The 19,860-nt window shown below is 38.7% G+C and overlaps 1 pseudogene across 1 annotated transcript; it reads left to right on the forward strand.

The window, feature by feature from the left end:
- Positions 1-16,331: 16,331 nt before the first annotated feature.
- On the forward strand, positions 16,332-18,501 carry LOC307052514 (heat shock protein HSP 90-beta-like; annotated as a pseudogene). Its single transcript has one exon. The product of its transcript is annotated as a heat shock protein HSP 90-beta-like (transcript).
- The last annotated feature ends 1,359 nt before the right edge of the window (positions 18,502-19,860 follow it).

The raw sequence follows: 19,860 nt of genomic DNA on the forward strand, positions 1-19,860 counted from the left end.
ACAGATGAATGGATAAAGAAGATGTGGTACATATATACAATGGAATATTACTCAGCCATAAAAAGAAACAAAATTGAGTTATTTGTGGTGAGGTGGATGGACCTAGAGTCTGTCATACAGACTGAAGTAAGTCAGAAAGAGAAAAACAAATACCGTGTGCTAACACATATATATGGAATCTAAAGGGAGGGATGTAGAGATGTAAAGAATGGACTTGAGGACACAGGGAGGGGGAAGGGTAAGCTGGGATGAAGTGAGAGTGTAGCATTGACATATACACACTACCAAGGGTGAAATAGATGGCTAGTGGGAAGCAGCCTCATAGCACAGGGAGATCAGCTCAGTGCTTTGTGACCACATAGAGGGGTGGGATAGGGAGGGTTGGACGGAGATGCAAGAGGGAGGGGATATGGGGATATATGTATATGTATAGCTGATTCACATTGTTATAGAGCAGAAACTAACACAACATTGTAAAGCAATTATACTCCAATAAAGATGTTTTAAAAAATAAATTAATTAAAAATGAGGGGATTCTTCTCTTAAACATGCATTGCTCTGCCTGAGGAGAGTTAGTTATTAGGGTAGGCGCCTGCAGCCACTACCATTTTGACATTTAGAGCCACCCCTGTCTCCTGGCCAGCTCCTTCCCTGTCCCCACACCTCAGGTGTGCAGAACTACTGGTTAGCCATCCTGATTGTGCTAGAGATCAGATGAGCAAAACAGTACAGACACTCCAGGCCAGCTACCAGGAGCAATCAACATAGTCAAACAAGATCATAGACATATAAAGAGAACCATCAGCATGGAGGAGACAGAGAAAGACATCATACAGACAAAACAAAAATCCTATTAAAAAAAAAGAACCGGGCTTCCCTGGTGGCGCAGTGGTTGAGAGTCTTCTGCCGATTCAGGGGACACGGGTTCGTGCCCCAGTCTGGGAAGATCCCACATGCTGCGAAGCGGCTGTGCCCGTGAGCCATGGCCGCTGAGCCTGCGCGTCTGGAGCCTGTACTCCGCAACGGGAGAGGCCACAGCAGTGAGAGGCCTGCGTACTGCAAAAAAAAAAAAAAAAAAAAAAAAAGAACCATCAGAAGTGTTCTTGGGCAAAATAGAATGGATCCAAGAAAGTAAATAGCAAAAGGGGAATAGCTGTTCATGATATGTTTTTTAAAAAAAAAAAAAAAAAAAAGCAAATGCTTTCTCCCTGAAGAAGAAAAATGAGAAATTTTAGGGGGAAAAGAGTATAAAAGTCATGCTCCGAATAAGCAAACTAAATTATGGCTGGACTTGATGCAAAATATGAAAAGAGAATTCATGTAGGAATATTCATGATAGGAATATTAGCCTTCTAGTGGCTCAGGGGTCATGACATTGGACCCAGCAGGCTCCTTTCCTCTTCAACGGACCATACTTACATAATGATAGTAATGCAAATATTCTCATCCACCATAGCAGGAGTCAAGAAAAACTCTTTGAATAAACAAATACCTTAAAAGAGGAATAGCCAAGAGATAGAATTTAAATAAATAAATGTGTAAATATTCAAATGTAACCAATAGAAGAACTAAAATAATAACTACTAAAAATTAGAAGTGGGAAATGAGCTAAGGAACAGAAGTGATCAAAAGATGAGGAAAAGATCCATCTTTCAAGGCAGGGAGTAAAAGACAGGGGCTTAACTGATCAAATAAAAAACAGCATTATGAGCATATTTAGTAGTATGGACATAATCACCAGAAAAAGTTTTAAAAAAGATTTTAGTTGGCTGCTTCTGTGGGGAAAAAAATGGCTAGGAGATTATACCCTTTTTCTTTATAACCCTTCATATCAATTTTTTTGGTATTCTTGTTTCTACGTAATATGTTGCTTTGATAAAAATATTAAACCCCGATTTTTTTGAAAGTCAAAGAAGGAAATACTAGGTTTGAACCATCATCTTCTCATTCATGTGAACATTAAGTGGTCAGTTAAACTGGGGGAAAATAATACAACCTGACACATTTATTAGGGCTTGTCCCTAACCCCCAAGAAGATCAACCATGACCTTAGGACTTGAAGAAAGGTTAAAAAACAAACCAAAAAATTATGCCAAGACAACTATGGGGGTTTGGAAGAAAATACAGCCTCTGCTTCAGAACAAGATGAGGCCGTTGCTGAGGCTAGGAAACCTGGGAGGGCAATGGCCATCATGGATGAGCGGGCGTCAGGAAACCACTAGGTCGGACTGCCCACTCAAGGGCACCAGAGGCCAGAAAAGGCAGGGGCCTCGCTTTGGATTAGATAATAGAAAGCAAAAGTGAGATCTGCTGTTCTAGACAACATGGTCAGGAACCCTTCATCAGATAAGCTGACATTTGAACAGAGACCTGATCAAAATGAGGGAGTGAGCCATGAAGGTACCTGAAGGAAGGAACGTCCAGACAGGGAAACAGCAAGTGAAAAGGCACTGGGGTAGAACCTATGTTCAGTGCAAGGCTTCTCGTTCAATGCCTTAAAGGTGTTTTTAACTCAATATGCTCCAAATTAGACTATCTTTTCCTTCAAACCCGCCCCCTTTCAGCACTCCCAACATGAGTAAATGGCACAATCACACAGGCTTGGTACAAGCCAGGAAGCTTGGAGTCATCCTTGATAAGAGCCCCTTCCTGTCCATGACAGCTAATGCATCTAATGCCTCCTGAGGACGACCACCCTAGTTCACAGTGCTCTCATCATTTGCAGGGACTCCTGCAGCAGCTCCTCCATGGCCTTCAGTATCCACTCTCATTATACTCTACCCTGCAGCATGTAAAAATGCAAGTTAAAGCATGTCAATCTCTCCCTATATTAGAGCCATCCAGTGACTTCCCGGTGCTCTTAGGATAAGTATTACAATAATTAACTTGGCCAAAGATGTCCTTCAGGGTCTGGGCCTGCCGGCCTCTCCAGGCTCATGTTCCACACTCTCACCTTTGTTTTCTCTACTCCATTCACAATGGCTTTCTTTCAGGCCTGAGGACACTAGTCTTTCTCCTGCCCCAGGTTTCTGACATCTGCTGACCGCTTTGTATGCCATCCCTGTAGCAGGCTGTATTTTCTTGAAACTTTAGATCTCATTTCAAATGTCACTTCCTCAGGGAGAACTTTCTTGATTAGGTCAGGTCCTATTTTTATCACTTCTTGTGCTTTTCCTTCCACATCAATCTCCTAAGTTTTCTGATGGCAGGAACAGTGTGTATTTTACTTACATCCCCGGAACGTAACAATAGTGCCTGGCGTATAATAGCACTTCAGTAAAGTAGACTTTTCCTCTCAAGCCCCTGGCTCGCTATCAGTTCCTGTCCATCCCTCAGAGTATTTAACTTTCTCTTTCACTGAGAGGACAAAATAAGCTATGCCAGACTTCTCCCTGACCAGTGAAAGGAAGGTCACCATTCCCTAGAGTGGGGGTGAAGAGGAGGGACGTATTTGCTGTACATCAGCCAAGTGGGATCTTGCACTGTCTCACCCAGGCTCCTTTTATTGCCCTCTGTACCACTGTCTGCAGACCAGAGGTGGTAAACACGAGCCAGAGAGAAGAGTTCTTCCTGGGAGAGTAAACCCCAACCCTGATGCCTGACACTCCTGGTTCACAGATGGTGAAAGACTGCCACTGAGGTAAGACTTCTGGCACATGGGACAAAGCTCCTACTCCCAGTAGAATGAGGTGGGGGGTAATAGGTATGAGAGGCCATTCAAAAGTCTTTTAAATAACTGTTACAATAATAGTTAATATTTATTAAGCATTAACCATAAGACAGTCACTGAGCTAAACATTGTAAACACATTACCTTATTTAATCCTATCAATAACCTATGAGCTAGGAACTATTATTTTATCCATTTTACAAATGAGGAAACACACTTAGAGAAGTTCAGTGACTTACCTTCATCTCACAGCTAAATAACTGGCAGAACCAACTTTCCAATGCAAACCACTGTGCTATACTGCGTCTTTGGCAACATGGACTTCTAAAGGTAAAAGTGGTGCCAACTACTACAATTTACCAAAGCCAGGACATTAACCAGGCAGTCAAGACATAGCGTTAGGCAATTTTTCTAGCAAACATAGACTAGTGTCACCCTTTTTTTTTAAATCACAAACTCAGTATGTTTGCCTCAAATATATTCATGGTTGTGTTTATTCAAACATAATATACATGAACATAATATACATGATTTTAGGTGTGCCGGGTACTTCCACAAGGATAGTTATTCCAAGGCACAGTAGCTATAAATGCATTACAGAGGACATGAGCTCTAGTATATTTCACTATTGAAGAGTTTGTCTTGTAGTCTTCAGGTCAATAAATCCTATAGTTGGGTCAATACTGCACTGTTCTGAACAACTTGGTATCAAGCACTTTGCCTGTGGCTATAGTGTGCTGGAACTCCCAACTGCAGGTTGGAGTTGCAGGTGTGTGCAAATCTACTTAAAATTATACAATCACAGAGGTAAAAAGAACTTCCTTATTTTTCAGATGTGAAAACCAAGATCTGGAGAGAGTAACTGAATTTGCTTTTTTAAAAAACATTTTCAAAAAGAAATTTCCAGAAATTAAGAATCTGATGATTCTTAATTCATCAGAATAAAAATGTTTGGAGCAGATGGGGAGAGAATTTAGTCCTTCCTTTTATAGGTTGGTTCAAATGAGATCCTTTAGGACAGGAAAACCTCTTTCTGTGTTCCTTGTCTGTGTACGTTTTTTGTCTATGGCTCTAGGTATTATTTTATGTTGTACAAAAGCTCTAGACTTTTAAAATCTGTCAAAAACAAACAAACAAACAAACAAAAAATCACCCTTGTTATATAAGGTACCCTGAGAATTGAACATAAGCAATGCTGGGCAGTTAGACGATCTAAGTATAAGATGATGACTATCGAATAGAAAAAATCAATTGCCTTACTTTCCTCCCCAGAAGGGGCACAGTAGGGGATAGATAAGTGCGGGCTGTAAATAGTTTATTACTTGGTAGTTCTTCCTAATGGCAGGCAGCACTGAAGCTGAGGAGGTAACAAGTAGTCTCTCAGCCAAAGGTCACTTTCTCTGGCCCAGCAGCCTTTTCACTCGGAAATACAATCTGGGTCTAATGTTGATTTGAAAGGAGAGATTATTATACCATCCAACTCCAGGCATCAGAGTTCTAAAGGTTTTTAAACTGTGCTTCTTTTAAAAAAGAACTCTAACCTGTGATATTTGTGCTTTATTGCTTGTGGAAAGAACTGATTACCGTGGTTAGCATAACTGCTTTTACTGAGAAGTGGAAGCCAAGTAGTCGAAAGTAAATCCTGTAGCTCTATGTAGGATGTCTGAAATATAATTCATTGCTTCAGTTAGCTTCCAGAAATAAAAGGGATGAGGATGGGGCTCTGGTTCTTTTGATTACGATTGTCCATGAAATCAGATGGGGGGCTCTGTGGGGTATATAGAGGGTCACTGGGAGTTTCTGGGTGGAGGGAGGGACGTCCAGACAGCAGAGGCTCTTGTACAGTAGTAAAAGACTAGTTCTGAATCACCCTGCTCTAGGCAGAAAGGCTAGGAACCCCAAAGACAATTGGATTTACATTTACAGTTTTTAAAAGAGCCTGCCTTGAGGCTAAACCTAAGCAATTCTACTGGGACTGGGGGAGTGGAACCTGCATTTAAAGATGCAATTTTTATCTCCATTCAGGGAGAGCACTCTTCCACTTTTGGATTTACTGATAGTATTAGCTATGTTGGCCACAGCCAGTTCAATTTCAATCTTTTGGCACTGATTCAGGTTTGGCTCTTTTGGGGCCAATTAACTCCAATTTGAATAATGCTGATTATTACATATGATAAGTTTTTCCTAATTACACCACCTGTTTAATCTCTAACACTATATATATTTACAACTTTTTTTTTCCTGAGGTAACTTTGACTTATTATGTTTCATACGTATAACAGAATTTGACTTCTGTATATATTATAGCGTGCTCACCACCAAAAGTCCAGTTTCCATCTGTCACCATACAGTTGACTCCCTTTACCCATTTAGCCTTCCTCCCGGTACCCCCTTTCCCCTCTGGTAACAACCAGTCTGTTCTCTGTATCTATGTGTTTGTTTTTGTTTTGTTTTGTTTGTTTGTCTTATGTTCCACATACCAGTGAAATCATACTGTGTTTGTCTTTCTCCATCTGACTGATTTTGCTTAGCATAATATCCTCAAGGTCCATCCCTGTGGTTGCAAATGGCAAGATTATATTCACAAATTTTATAACACCTGCTTGAATATATCTCCCATATCTGTGAGTCTACGTGGCCACGCTTAAAACAGAACTAAACTAACTGCTTAGTTCATAATTCAGCTCATATTACTTGAAAAGGGGCAATGGCTCAGCCACAATATATATGCATTTCCATGGTTTACATTTTGAAACCTAACTATGAGCAGGTTATTCATATATTATTATGTCTAATAATTCCTTTGGGAATTTTTCTTGGTTATGTGAATACACTTCAGAGGTGAGTAATTCAAGCTAGCATGGATTTGTGTGCTGATCTTGTAGTAACTTCATAATATATTGGCCATAGTTCTTTCAGGTAGACAGCCCCTATTTGTCCCAACCTGCAGCAGTGTAGCTTTATCGAGGGGCCATCACAACTGTAACCCTCACTCATTAGAGGGACAGCATTACAGGCCATTTTGAATCACGTGAAGCTGAAATCAGAGCTTTGGTGTCTATATTTCCATGAAGAAAATGTGTCTCTCAGTATTAAGCTGACTAAAATGATCAAAGGATTGGTTCTGCTTCAATAGAATGCATGAGAATAGATGTATTCATGGCAATTTGTAGATTAATTAAACCATAGGCTAGGGAGAAAACTGCCACAAATATGACAACAGGTTTATATTGGTATCATGAATGGAGTGAAACACATCAGCAAGAAAAACAGTAAGACTCTAATAAATGAAATGCAAAATGCACAAAGAGACAATCCTCAAAAGAGTAAATATAGCCAGTAAACAAACTTGGAGAAATGTTCAGTCCCTACCAGTAATCCAATAAATGCAAATTTTTTAAAAAAGATATTGCTTACATCCTTTAAATCGGCAAAAAATTAAACAAAATTAAAGTACCCAGTGAAGCTGAGGTGGCAGAGTCTGTCACTCTGCTATAGTCTGCCATTTTACTGGCTCATTTCTTTAAAGAATATTTTGACAATATGCACTGAGAACATTAAAAGCATGCATACTTTTTGTTCCATCCTTCTTAAGAAAATAATCTAAAATGAAAAAAATAAAATCTCTTGTGCATAGAGATAGTCACTTCAAAATTATTTACATTAGCAAAAATTTGAAACAACCTCAGTAGTCAAGAATAGGAAGATGTTAAACAAATGGCATATTAGCCATAAATTAATGCAATCATGAATATTTATTCATACATAAAAAAACTGTTTATAGACTTTTGACCAGTATGACAGTTTGATATTTCTCCTCCACCTCAAGTACATTAAAATTTCACTTAAAATTTTTAAATCTATAAATAAGCTCAATTTAAAACATTTTAAGCCTCAGTGCCCAGTTGAACAGTGGCTTAAATACAGCCAAAAAAGAAGTATCGAATTGGGAAACAGATCTAGGAAACACACAGAATTCCAAAGCAAGATAAAATGATAGAAAATATGCAAGAGATATTGAGACATGGAGGATAGAAAGATCAGGTCCAATATATATCTATGAAGTTTCAGGAGTAAAGAATAGAGAGAATGGGAAGAGGCAATATTTAAATTAAAAATGGCTTAGATTCTCCAATCGTAAATAGACATGAGGTCACAAATGAAAGGGGCATGCCAGGTCCTGAGGAGAGTAAAACCAGTTCACATCTAACCACATTATAGTGAAGCTGAGAATATGAAAATCACAGAGAAAATTCTAAAAGCTACCAAAGAGAAATTCTGATTACCTACAAAAGAACAGTGATGGCCTTGGGTAACTCACCTCTGAGGTGTATCCATGTAATACAGAAAATTCCCAGTGGTATTACTGGAAATGTTGAGTATTTCCAACCTATACCAGTAGTTGGATTTATCAATGTTGCCTGTTTTATATATCTATGAAGGGTATCTATTTCTATATAATTTTGTACTCTGATACCTTACTGAATTCTCTCAGTGTTTACATAGTTTTTTAGTTGATTCTCTTATGTTATCCATGTATATAATTATATCATCTAGAAATAACAATATTTTTACCTCCTTTTTACCAATGTGTATTCATTTTGTTTCTTGGTCTTGTCTAATTGTGTTGACCAGAACTTCTGGAACAATGTGAAGTAGCCCTGACATCTTTATCTTGCTCATCACTTTATGAACCAGTTCCAGTACAATCTTAAATTACTTGAGAGTGGTGTCACTTGAGAGTGGAGATGGATTCATCTTTAACATAATAAAACATATCTACTGGTTTCTGTTTTATTTATAGATTCTTTATGAAAAATGAACGAGCATTATTAACACGTTTTCAGCATCTACGAAGATGATCATGTAATTTTTCTGTTTGGATTTATTAATATGATAAATTATATTAATAGCTTTTTCTGATGTTGAATTATTCCTGCACTTCTAGATAAAATGTCACTTGGTCATGGTTTATTATCTTTTTAATGTGCTGCTGAATTTTGTTTGTTAATGTTTTATTTAGATTTATTACATAGATATTCATAAGAAAGATTGATCTGTCATTTTCTTTTTCTTTTTTGCTGCCATATTTGGGATCTGGGTATTGCTGTTTTCTCATTTTATGAAAAGAGTTTGGAGGCTTAATTTGTTTCATATGTTCTGTAACAATTTAGATAGCATTGGAACTATCTGTCTTTTAGGAGCTAAATAGAATTCTCCTGTGAGAACATCTGGACCTGATGATGTTTTGGGTGTTGCTTTTTGACAACATTTCGTATTTCTTCTCTGGTAATGGCTGTTTGTATTTTCAAATGTCTTCTGAGATCAGCTTTTGTAATTTAATTTTTCCTATGCAATTACTCACATTACCAGGATAGATGTATATTATATACACAAGGTCATATTATATCTCATATTATATATATATACATGCACTATATATAATCTCAAACTTACAGAAAAGTTGCAAATACAGTGCAAAGTTTTTTTTTCCCCCAAACCCTCTGAGAGTGACTCATCGACCTGACACACTATTATCTCCTAACATTAGGATAACTTTTCTACAAACAAGGAAAATCTCCTTTATAACCCAAATACAAGGAATTCAGGAAACTAATATTGATATATTACTACCATTAAATCATCAAACCCCATATAGGTTTCATCAACAATGTCTTTTATAGCAGCAGACCCCAACTTTTTGGCACCAGGGACCGATTTTGTGGAAGACAATGTTTCCATGGATGGAGGTGGGGGATGGTTCAGGTGGTAATGTGAGTGATGGGGAGCAATGGGGAGCGGCAGATGAAGCTTCACTCACTTGCCTACCACTCACCTCCTGCTGTGTGGCTTGGTTCCTAACAGGCCGCGGACTTGTAGTGGTCTGCAGCCCAGGGTTTGGGGACCCCTGTTTTACAGCAAAAATGTGTAGTTCAGAATCATGTGTTCCATGAGTTATCACATCCCTTTAGTTTCCTTCAGTGTGGAAGGAAATTTATCTTTCAGTGACTTTCATGATCTTGGCACTTAAAAGCATTATAGACAACTTATTTGGTAGAATGTACCTCAATTTAGGTTTGTCTAATGTTTCCCTGTGATGAGATTCAGATTCAGTAAGTGTCTTTGGCAAAAACATCACAGAAGTAATGGGAAAATTCTTTTATTTCTGTGGTTAAATTTATTGCTCTCTTTTTTTTATTGTCTCTATATTTTGAGTTATAATTACAAAGCATTCTCCACACTAAGATTAAAGAGGCATTACCCATATTTCCTTTGGTACTTAAATTGTTAGAATTTTACAGTTAGATCTCTGATGAATATGAAATTTATTCTTGTGTATACTGTGAGATCTAATTTTACCTTTTCCCAAATGGCTACCCAAGTCCATCTTTGACTCAGTGATTTGAGATGCCACCCTTATCATACACTGAATTTCTTAATGAACTTGGATATCTGTCTGGGCTTTCTATTCTGTTCTACTTCTCTGTCTGTCTATTCATGCACCAGTAGCACACTGCTTTGATTATAGTGGCTTTGTACTATGTTTTCATGCCTAGTAAGAGTACTCCTCATATTTTTGTTTTGTTTTTTCCTGACAATACAGGCATGCTTGTTTTTCCATACAAAATTTAAGACCAACTTTCTAACTCTATATTAAAGCTTGTTGGTGTTTTTATTGGGGTTGCATAATATTAACAAATTCACTTAAAGAGAATGTAATGAGTTTTCTTGTTCAAGAATAGAGTATATATTTTGCATTTGTTCAAGTTCATGTTTGTGTCTTTCAGGAGTGTTTTAAGGTTTACCACATATAGGTTTTGGACATTTCTTAACTTTATTCTTAAATATTTTGTTGCTATCATAAATGGGGGTTTTATTTATCATTGTGTAGAGGACTTTATATTGAAACTAAACAAACTCTCCTCACCCCTACAGTACCCTATCCTTCTCCTTTTACCTAAATGAGTTTTTTACTCTATAAGTCATCCCTCTGCATGTATGTACCTCCTTTTACATATTTTCTGAAATCTAAGATATTTTCATTCTTTCCACATTTCAAAATGTAGAAGCTAAAACTTTTCTCAAATTCAGTCCATCACAAGAATTCTTAAAAAAACACACTTCAGGAGACTCTTTCTTTCTTTCTTTCTTTCTTTCTTCTTTCCTTCTTTCTTTCTTTCTTTCTTTCTTTCTTTCTTTCTTTCTTTTCTTTCTTTCTTTCTTCCTCCCTCCCTCCCTCCCTATCTTTCTTTCTTTCTTTCTTTCTTTCTTTTCTCTCTCTTTCTTTCTTTCTTTCTTTCTTCTTTCCTTCTTTCTTTATTTTTGGCTGCATTGGGTCTTTTGCTGCACGAGCTTTCTCTAGTTGCAGCAAGTGGGGGCTACTCTTCGTTGTGGTGAGTGGGCTTCTCATTGCAGTGGCTTCTCTTGTTGTGCAGCACGGGCTCTAGACACCTGGGCTCAGTAGCTGTGGCTCACAGGTTCTAGAGCGCAGGCCCAGTAGTTGTGGCGCACGGGCTTAGTTGCTCTGTAGCATGTGGGATCTTCCTGGACCAGGGCTTTTAACCACTGTGCCACTGGAGAAGTCCCCTCATTTCTTTCTGAGGGAGGTTGACACAGTCTGTGATGACTAGAGGTTTAAAGGTATTTAGGGTTGTTATTTTCTGTCTGATAATCTAAATTAAGTGTTGATCATAAGATTAAAAGTTATCATCTCCTTAATACTAAAACCAGGATTTTTAATGTTAAAGTTCCATTGATACCTTTCGGTTAACTGAAAAACTAATTCACCCATTGTTTTTTAAATTATTGCAGCCATTCTCTTGACTTTCCCTATAGCAGAAGAATTTATGATATCACAGGAAGAATGGTCATTTTCTCTGCTTCAGTCACTTTTTTTAGGACTGGATGATATAAATAAGTCTACTTTAAAATACATAAAAGCATCAAGAGTTTTAAAACAAGCTTTAGGAGGGATCCATAACTGCTCCTCCCTCTAACCTGAAGAGATGCAGAATATGCAAGATGACCAAAGAAATTCTGGATTTAAAATTCCTGTGGTAACTATTGATCAGCAAAAATCGAACAGGAAATCTATGGCTAAATTCATGTGATTATTATGGTGCACAATCTGCTATTAAATTGTTTCTGTTTGTCACTACATAACCAATATTCTTGGTTGTGGGGAAACAGCTGAACCACCTTGCCAACTTTAGAGACTCAACTTGTGACTTCAGTCATGGTACAGCCAGCACCTCTACAATCAACAGCAGAAAAGAAGAATGTTCTCTTATAATAAATATTAGCGAAGGGTATGTATATTTCCATTCTTCAGATGACTGTGTTGGTTTAATCTAATTTTAGTTCAAAGATCCATTTGTCTCTGGTTCTGCATCAGAGGCAAAAATTACTTAATTTGATTAACTGAGGTCTGGGAAGAATTCTTCCATATGTCGTGATATTCAATTCTAATGCATTCATTAGAAAGAAACAGTTCCATAACCTAAAGTAAATCGTTTCAAATTGGAATAGTCAAAAAAGAAAAGTTAATATCCATATAGAATTTCGTGTGTTACATAAGCATGTGCAATCATCTAAAATTTAACCTAATCACTTTGTATCAGAAGCAGTAATAAAAGCCAAAGTTCTGACTCATTGTTTTCTAGTGAAGCATGAATAATTCATGATTCAGGTAAGCTTCCCTTCTCCCCAGAGTCTTCCACAAGATTTTACCAATTTCATTATCCAAAATGTGTCTCTTAGGGCTTCCCTGGTGGCGCAGTTGTTGAGAGTCCACCTGCCGATGCAGGGGACATGGGTTCGTGCACTGGTCCGGGAGGATCCCACATGCCGTGGAGCGGCTGAGCCCGTGAGCCATGGCCGCTGAGCCTGCACGTCCGGAGCCTGTGCTCCGCAACGGGAGAGGCCACAACAGTGAGAGGCCCACGTACCACAAAAAAAAAAAAAAAAAAAAAAAAAGTGTCTCTTTAGAGCATTTTAGCTACACTAGAATTGAACTAATACTAGATGTCATACCTTCTGATGTTACTCTTTGTAGGTCTGTCCTTCAGCCCTCTTGCAAAGCAGAGTGTGACCAGGTCTTATGGGACAAAACAAGATCTCAGGGCCTGGCCTTGCTTCAGGGCTTCCCACTCTCCCTGAATCTGGCCTGGTTCCTCTCCATATTCTCCAATGCTCTCCTTGGATTCAAATCTTTTCTCATTCAGAAGTATCTGGTCCCATCTATCCTTTCCAGAAAGCTGCCTATAATGAAAAATTAAAATTATTCTCTTTTATAGCTGAAAACACCTCTTCTAATAGCAGTTTCTACTTCTCAATAAATGCCCCCATCAATAGTGTTGCTATTTTCATCCATCACATATATTAATTCATTTATTAACATTAAATATTTATTGAGCTTCTACTGTAGGTGATGTGCTACAGACAGAAAAAAACTCAAAGTCTGCCTCCAAGGAGGTGACTGATATAGCAGGCTAAATACTGAAACACCAGTGCTATTTCACATGGACTGGGGATGTGAAAATAATGACCAGGGGTAGAGCGATTAGCTCTGCACATAGACTGTAATTGAATCAGCAGGTATCTTGGGGAAAATTGAAGAGGTTTCTGCCTGATTAATTCTATTTTGTCTATGAAGCGGGATTTGAGATTCTTTCTTGAGAGTCATGGTGGTTAAAAGATATGAAGAGAGTAATAAAGGCTTGAAATAGTCACCAAAATGATAGAGAAAGACAGCTGATTATGAGAATTAGGATAAATTCCAGTCAGCATAAAAGATCAGCATACATTGGAGGCCATGAATCTGTAGAGGTTCCATATCAACCTGGTTGTGTGATTCTCCTCCATGGATGGTAGAGTAAAAACAAGAGACCAAGGTAAACAGTGTTTATGTGTCATAGATCTCTGCCAGAAGGAAGGAAGTGAAGCCAGGACAAGGCTGATAACCTGAGAGATGATGGAGGGATTAGGAGACAGGATACCAGGGTGTAAGGCAGTATGAGAACCAACATGGTATGATGTTTTAATCATGTAGTAACATACAGGGGTCTAAGATTTCATCTGGATCTAATCTGGTTGAAGGATCAGCCATGGAGCAGGTGACTGAATGGGAGGACTTCAGGTGAGGAAGAATGCAACAATTCAATGAACTCCTATAAAGCCTCTCTTGGTGTCAGGTACTGTATTAAGTCATGAATCAGACCTTATAAGAACTAAAAGAGTTCAGAGTAAAACTGGTAAATATCCCATTTAGTATGTGATAAATAATAATTGAGATGAAATGCCCAATTATAGTAGGCATACAAAGGAGAAAGTATAGTCAACAACTTGACAAGTTCAGAGAAGACTTTGTTGAGAAGGTAGTGTTTGCCAGAGTTACTCAAGGGAGGGTAATATTAGGAAATAGACACATGAGAGTGATGAAGGGAGTTGACAGCATCCAGTCTCATGACTTCCAAGTGAGAGTTGCAAGCACCAAAAGAGTACAAGAGGAAAATATCTCCCCTCCAATATCTCTAGCTGTCCTAAATCCCACCTAAACCATTCAGCACATCATTGCCTCAACTACTGGCCTTAAGTACCACTTTCAACACTTCAATTTCCTCTTTAAATCCTTCATTTTCTTTCTAGTTCCTTCACCATTAAAATAAGAAACCTCAACTCTTACTTCAGAGAGAAATGAATGTTGTGAAGGCCTTTTGTTTTCCTTTCCCCTCAGTCCCTGGCCAACAGTATTTCCCACCACTTACCTATCATATACTTCTGCGATGTGTCATCTGCTTCCCTTCTCTCTGATTCATAAACACTCATGCCCATTTCCACATATTTTCCTCATCTGTAATATTTCTCCCAAACTTCCCTTCCAAATTAAGTCATTTTTCACAGTCTGGCTGAAGATCTGTGGCTCCCATGATGCCTTTCCTTGACTATCTCTGAATTATTTTACTGCATATTGTGGTCTTTAGAACTGTGCTATCTCCTGGTATTCTCTAATAGTTCACGTGTGCTAGACTTAGGTCCCTGAGGACAGAGACCTTGTTTTATACCCCTAGATTCCCACAGTGGTTTGTAGAGTATTGAACACAGAATAGGTGTTTGAGAGGCAAATTAATGTGGTAGAAGGTACCTGAGTCAGGAGAACTCATTTTTTTTTTAATTCAAGTTTTACCCCTCAGGCTAAATTCTCTTTATCTGTAAATTGAGGAACCTGGACCCATGATCACTCAGATCCTCTTCACCTGCTGCAGTCTGATTCTAACAATAGTAATTATTTTATCTATTTGACAAGAAGCTATGATAATGCCCACCATGCACATCATATTGCTTTTTTTCTAAGATTCTATCACATAGCATGCACCATATTTAATAGGATAAAAACTGAATATTCAACGTAAACTTTAATTGTAAGAGTCAAGCTCAATGTATGATTTAATATACTCAACAAATATTTATAAAATTTATTCATTCATTCAGCAAATATTTACTGAGTACCTATTATGTGTTTCAGGCACAATTCTAGACTCTGTAGGACACAGTGGTAAATAAAATAGACAAAGTCTTTGCTCTCGTGGAACTTATATTCTAGTGGAAACAGACAGATAGTAGGTAAATATATAATATAATGTCACGTGTGCTACATCACTCATGTCAATAAGTGCTATGAAGAAAAATAGAGAATAGAAAAAGGATAGTCATGGGGGTGGTTACAGATGAGGCAGTCATCTTAATTTCAATTCCATACAGTAAAGATATGGGCATTCTTGTACACATGACGTAGACATGTATAGGTATAAACATAGATACAGGTATAAATATACAGATAAATGTAAATGTTCTAGATACAGCACTATGTGCCACATAATGAGCTAAAGTGTGTCATACTCACTAGTTTATTTAATTTTCCCAACAATCCTTTGAGATGTACTACCCCATTTTATGAATGAAAAAACTCATATTCAGAGAGTTTAAATAACACATCAAAGTCACTTCCCTAAAAGTGTCAGTGCTGGAAACCACATTCTATTTGCATGCCTTATGCATAAGAAAATATGTTCCATTGAGGTTCTTGCACAAAAATAAGAATAGGAAATAAGAATAGGAAAATAAGCCACCATGTATTCTGATTACCAGGAAAGGCAATGTTTTTTCATTTTAAATATGTCTTAAAAAGTCAGAGGTCCTTTGTGTATTTAAGAATTGTAATGGAATATTATACCACCCTAAAAACCAATAAAATAGCTAAATATAGAGATCTCCAAGGTATATTGTTATATGAAAATGCAAGGTGTAAAGAAGTAATATATTATGCTGACGTTTGTATATAAAAGTGGATGAACTTTTTATGTGTGTATATATGCATAGGATATCTCTAGCAGGATACAAAGAATGTTAGTATCAGTGGTTGCCCTAAAGATGAGTAAGAAGGAGGCTTACTTTTCACTGTATGTAATTTTTATAACTCTTAAAACTCTATGTGCATGTATTGCTTATTGAAAAATTGGTTTGAAAAAATTTAATGGAATTATTAATGTCAAAAAGACACCCAAGCTCTTGAGTCATCCCCATGCACCCCTGTTGTGGCGAGTGAGATTGAGGCAGTCCTTGCCTGCTCAGCTCTCTAGTATCTGCGATTCTTATTCTTTAAGATGCCTGAGGAAATGCACCATGGAGAGGAGGAGGTGGAGACTTTTTCTCTCCAGGCAGAAATTGCCCAACTCATGTCTCTTATTATCAATACCTTCTATTCCAACAAGGAAATTTTTCTTCGTAAGTTGATCAGTAATGCTTCTGATGCCTTGGACAAGATTTTCTATGAGAGCCTGACAGACCCTTCCAAATTGGACAGTGGTAAAGAGCTGAAAATTGACATCATTCCCAACCCCCAGGAGCACACCCTGACTCTGGTAGACACAGGCATTGGCATGACCAAAGCTGATCTTGTAAATAATTTGGGAACCATTGCCAAGTCTGGTACTAAAGCATTTATGGAGGCTCTTCAAGCTGGTGCGGACATTTCCATGATTGGGCAATTTGGTGTTGGCTTCTATTCTGTCTACCTAGTGGCAGAGCAGGTGGTTGTCATCACAAAGCACAATGATGATGAACAGTACACCTGGGAGTCTTCTGCTGGGGTTCCTTCACTGTACGTGCTGACCATGGTGAGCCCATTGGGTGGGGTACCAAAGTGATTCTCCACCTTAAGGAAGACCAGACAGAGTACTTAGAAGAAAGGCGGGTCAAAGAAGTGGTGAAGAAGCACTCACAGTTCATAGGTTATCCCATCACACTCTATCTGGAGAAGGCACGTGAGAAGGAAATCAGTGATGATGAGGCAGAGGAAGAGAAAGGTGAGAAAGAAGAGGAAGATAAAGATGTTGAGGAGAAGCCTAAGATTGAAGATGTGGGCTCAGATGAGGAGGTTGATAGTGGCAAAGATAAGAAAAAGAAGACAAAGAAGATCAAGGAGAAATATATTGATCAGGAAGAACTGAACAAGACCAAGACCAGAAAACCTGATGACATCACCCAGGAAGAATACGGAGAGTTCTGTAAGAGCTTACAAATGACTGGGAAGATCACTTGGCAGTGAAGCACTTCTCTGTAGAAGGTCAGTTGGAATTCAGAGCATTGCTGTTCATCCCTCGTCGGGCTCCTTTTGACCTCTTTGAGAACAAAAAGAAAAAGAACAACATCAAACTCTATGTCTGCCGTGTGTTCATCATGGACAGCCGTGATGAGTTAATACCAGAATATCTCAACTTCATCCGCGGTGTGGTTGACTCTGAAGACCTTCCCCTGAACACCTCCCGAGAAATGCTCCAGCAGAGCAAAATCTTGAAGGCCATTCATAAAAACATTGTGAAGAAGTGCCTTGAGCTCTTCTCGGAGCTGGCAGAAGACAAGGAGAACCACAAGAAATTCCATGAGGCGTTCTCTAAAAATCAAAAGCTTGGAATCCATGAGGACTCCACTAACCGGCAATGCCTTTCTGAGCCGCTGCGCTATCACACCTCCTAGTCTGGAGATGAGATGACTTCTCTCTCAGAATACGTGTCTCACATGAAGGAGACCCAGAAGTCCATCTATTACATCACTGGTGAGAGCAAAGAGCAGGTTGCCAACTCTGCATTTGTGGAGCGAGTGCGGAAGCAGGGCTTCGAGGTGGTGTACACAACAGAGATGATCGATGAGTAATGTGTGCAGCAGCTCAAGGAATTTGATGGGAAGAGTCTGGTCTTGGTTACCAAGGAGGGCCTGGAGCTTCCTGAGGATGAGGAGGAGAAGAAGAAGATGGAGGAGAACAAGGCCAAGTTTGAGAACCTCTGCAAACTCATGAAAGAGATCTCGGCTAAAAAGGTGAAGGAGGTGACAATCTCCATTAGGCTTGTGTCTTCACCCTGCTGTATCGTGACGAGCACCTACAGCTGGACTGCCAACATGGAGAGCATCATGAAAGCCCAGGCACTTCAGGACAACTCGACCGTGGGCTACATGATGGCCAAAAAGCACCTGGAGATCAATCCCGACCACCCCATTGTGGAGACCCTGCGGCAGAAGCCAGAGGCAGACAAGAATGACAAGGCCGTCAAGGACCTGGTTGTGCTGCTGTTCGAAACTGCGCTGCTCTCTTCCGGCTTCTCGCTTGAGGATCCCCAGACCCACTCCAACAGCATCTACTGCATGATCAAGCTAGGCTTGGGCATTGATGAAGATGAAGTGACAGCAGAGGAGCCGAGTACTGCTGTTCCTGATGAGATCCGCCTCCCCACCCTTAAGGGTGATGAGGATGCCTCTTGCATGGAAGAAGTAGATTAGGAATTTCTACCTGCAGACTTTGTTCCCTCTGTATAGTGCCCCCATGGCTCCCCCAGCAGCAGCCCCAGTGGCCTTGGCCCACTTGGTTCCTTCTGCTGATGTCTAGTGATTTTATTTCTGTCCTTCTGTCTAAAGCAGGATATAAGGGCCTCAAGCCCTATCCCTTTCCACATTTGACATGGGGTTTGAATGCTGTGTATTGTGTTTTTTTGTTTGTTTTGTTCTGAAATTAAAGTATGCAAAATAAAGATGATGCAGGTTTTTTATACAAAAAAAAAGACACCAAAATTGTTGATAGAATAAGCTTTTGCAATTAGATCCTTTTCTTAACAAGGCATACACATTTTCCATGGGAGAGTTTTCACGTGTGGCCACACTGAAAATTAATGTTATGAGAAGCTTGGCCTACTTTATGATTGTTGAATCACGATCCTCTACAACCAAAGAATAAATGAACACTTGGACAAGTAGAGTAGGAAGTGATAACACTGTAGAGTAGGAAGTGAAAACATAAACAATCTAAACACTATAGTTAGAAACAGTAATTCTCCACCAGACATCCACAGAATAATAGGATCCTAAAAGTTTCTTTAACCAGAACAGAATAAAGATTTGGGTTATTTTTTAAAACTTTCCTCTTATATGACATTTTTCCTTCAAACTTTCAAGTCTCCACTGAAAACTTATGAAGGAACACGTTATTCACAAGTAAGTGGTGGGAAATAAGTGAGAAAATATCAGAAATCTCTTTGTATAAAATTTCAAGAATGTCAAATGCCAGTGTTATCCTGTTGTTTAATGTATTTTAAATATAAAATGCAGTTTATACTAATCATTTGCCCTTTTGAGTCATGAAATGTATGTTTTTAGCTGTAATGGGTATGTAAGAAGTTTTACCTAATTCAAATTTATGCCTCTGCATTGAAATATGAGGTGAGTCCAGAGCACAGCTTCACCATAATCCACTGGGAATCAGACCTGTAATTAGCCATTCTTGGGTATCACCACTTTGCCATTCAATATGACTGCAACTGACAAAGCATTTATCTGGCAACAAAAAGCTTTTTATATGTTATATGTGTCAGCTTTGTGTAGTTAGTTAGATCTGTAATTAACTCTCGTTTATAAGAAGCTTTGGGGAAGTGTGTGGGAGTATAGGTAATGAAATATGGCAGGTTGATGCTTTGTGTCATTTTGTAAACTAGCTATAGCACCAGGAAGAGAAAGGTCGTGGGTCAACATAAACTGGAACACAGCATTATAGAGATATTTAATTTCTGAGATTATTTAGAAATAAATGACTATGGTTTGACATACACTGACCCTGCATCTACAGAAATGTAAGCTCTTCACTTTGAA

The sequence above is a fragment of the Hyperoodon ampullatus genome, assembly GCF_949752795.1.
Source record: "Hyperoodon ampullatus genome assembly, chromosome: 4".
NCBI lineage: Eukaryota > Metazoa > Chordata > Mammalia > Artiodactyla > Ziphiidae > Hyperoodon > Hyperoodon ampullatus.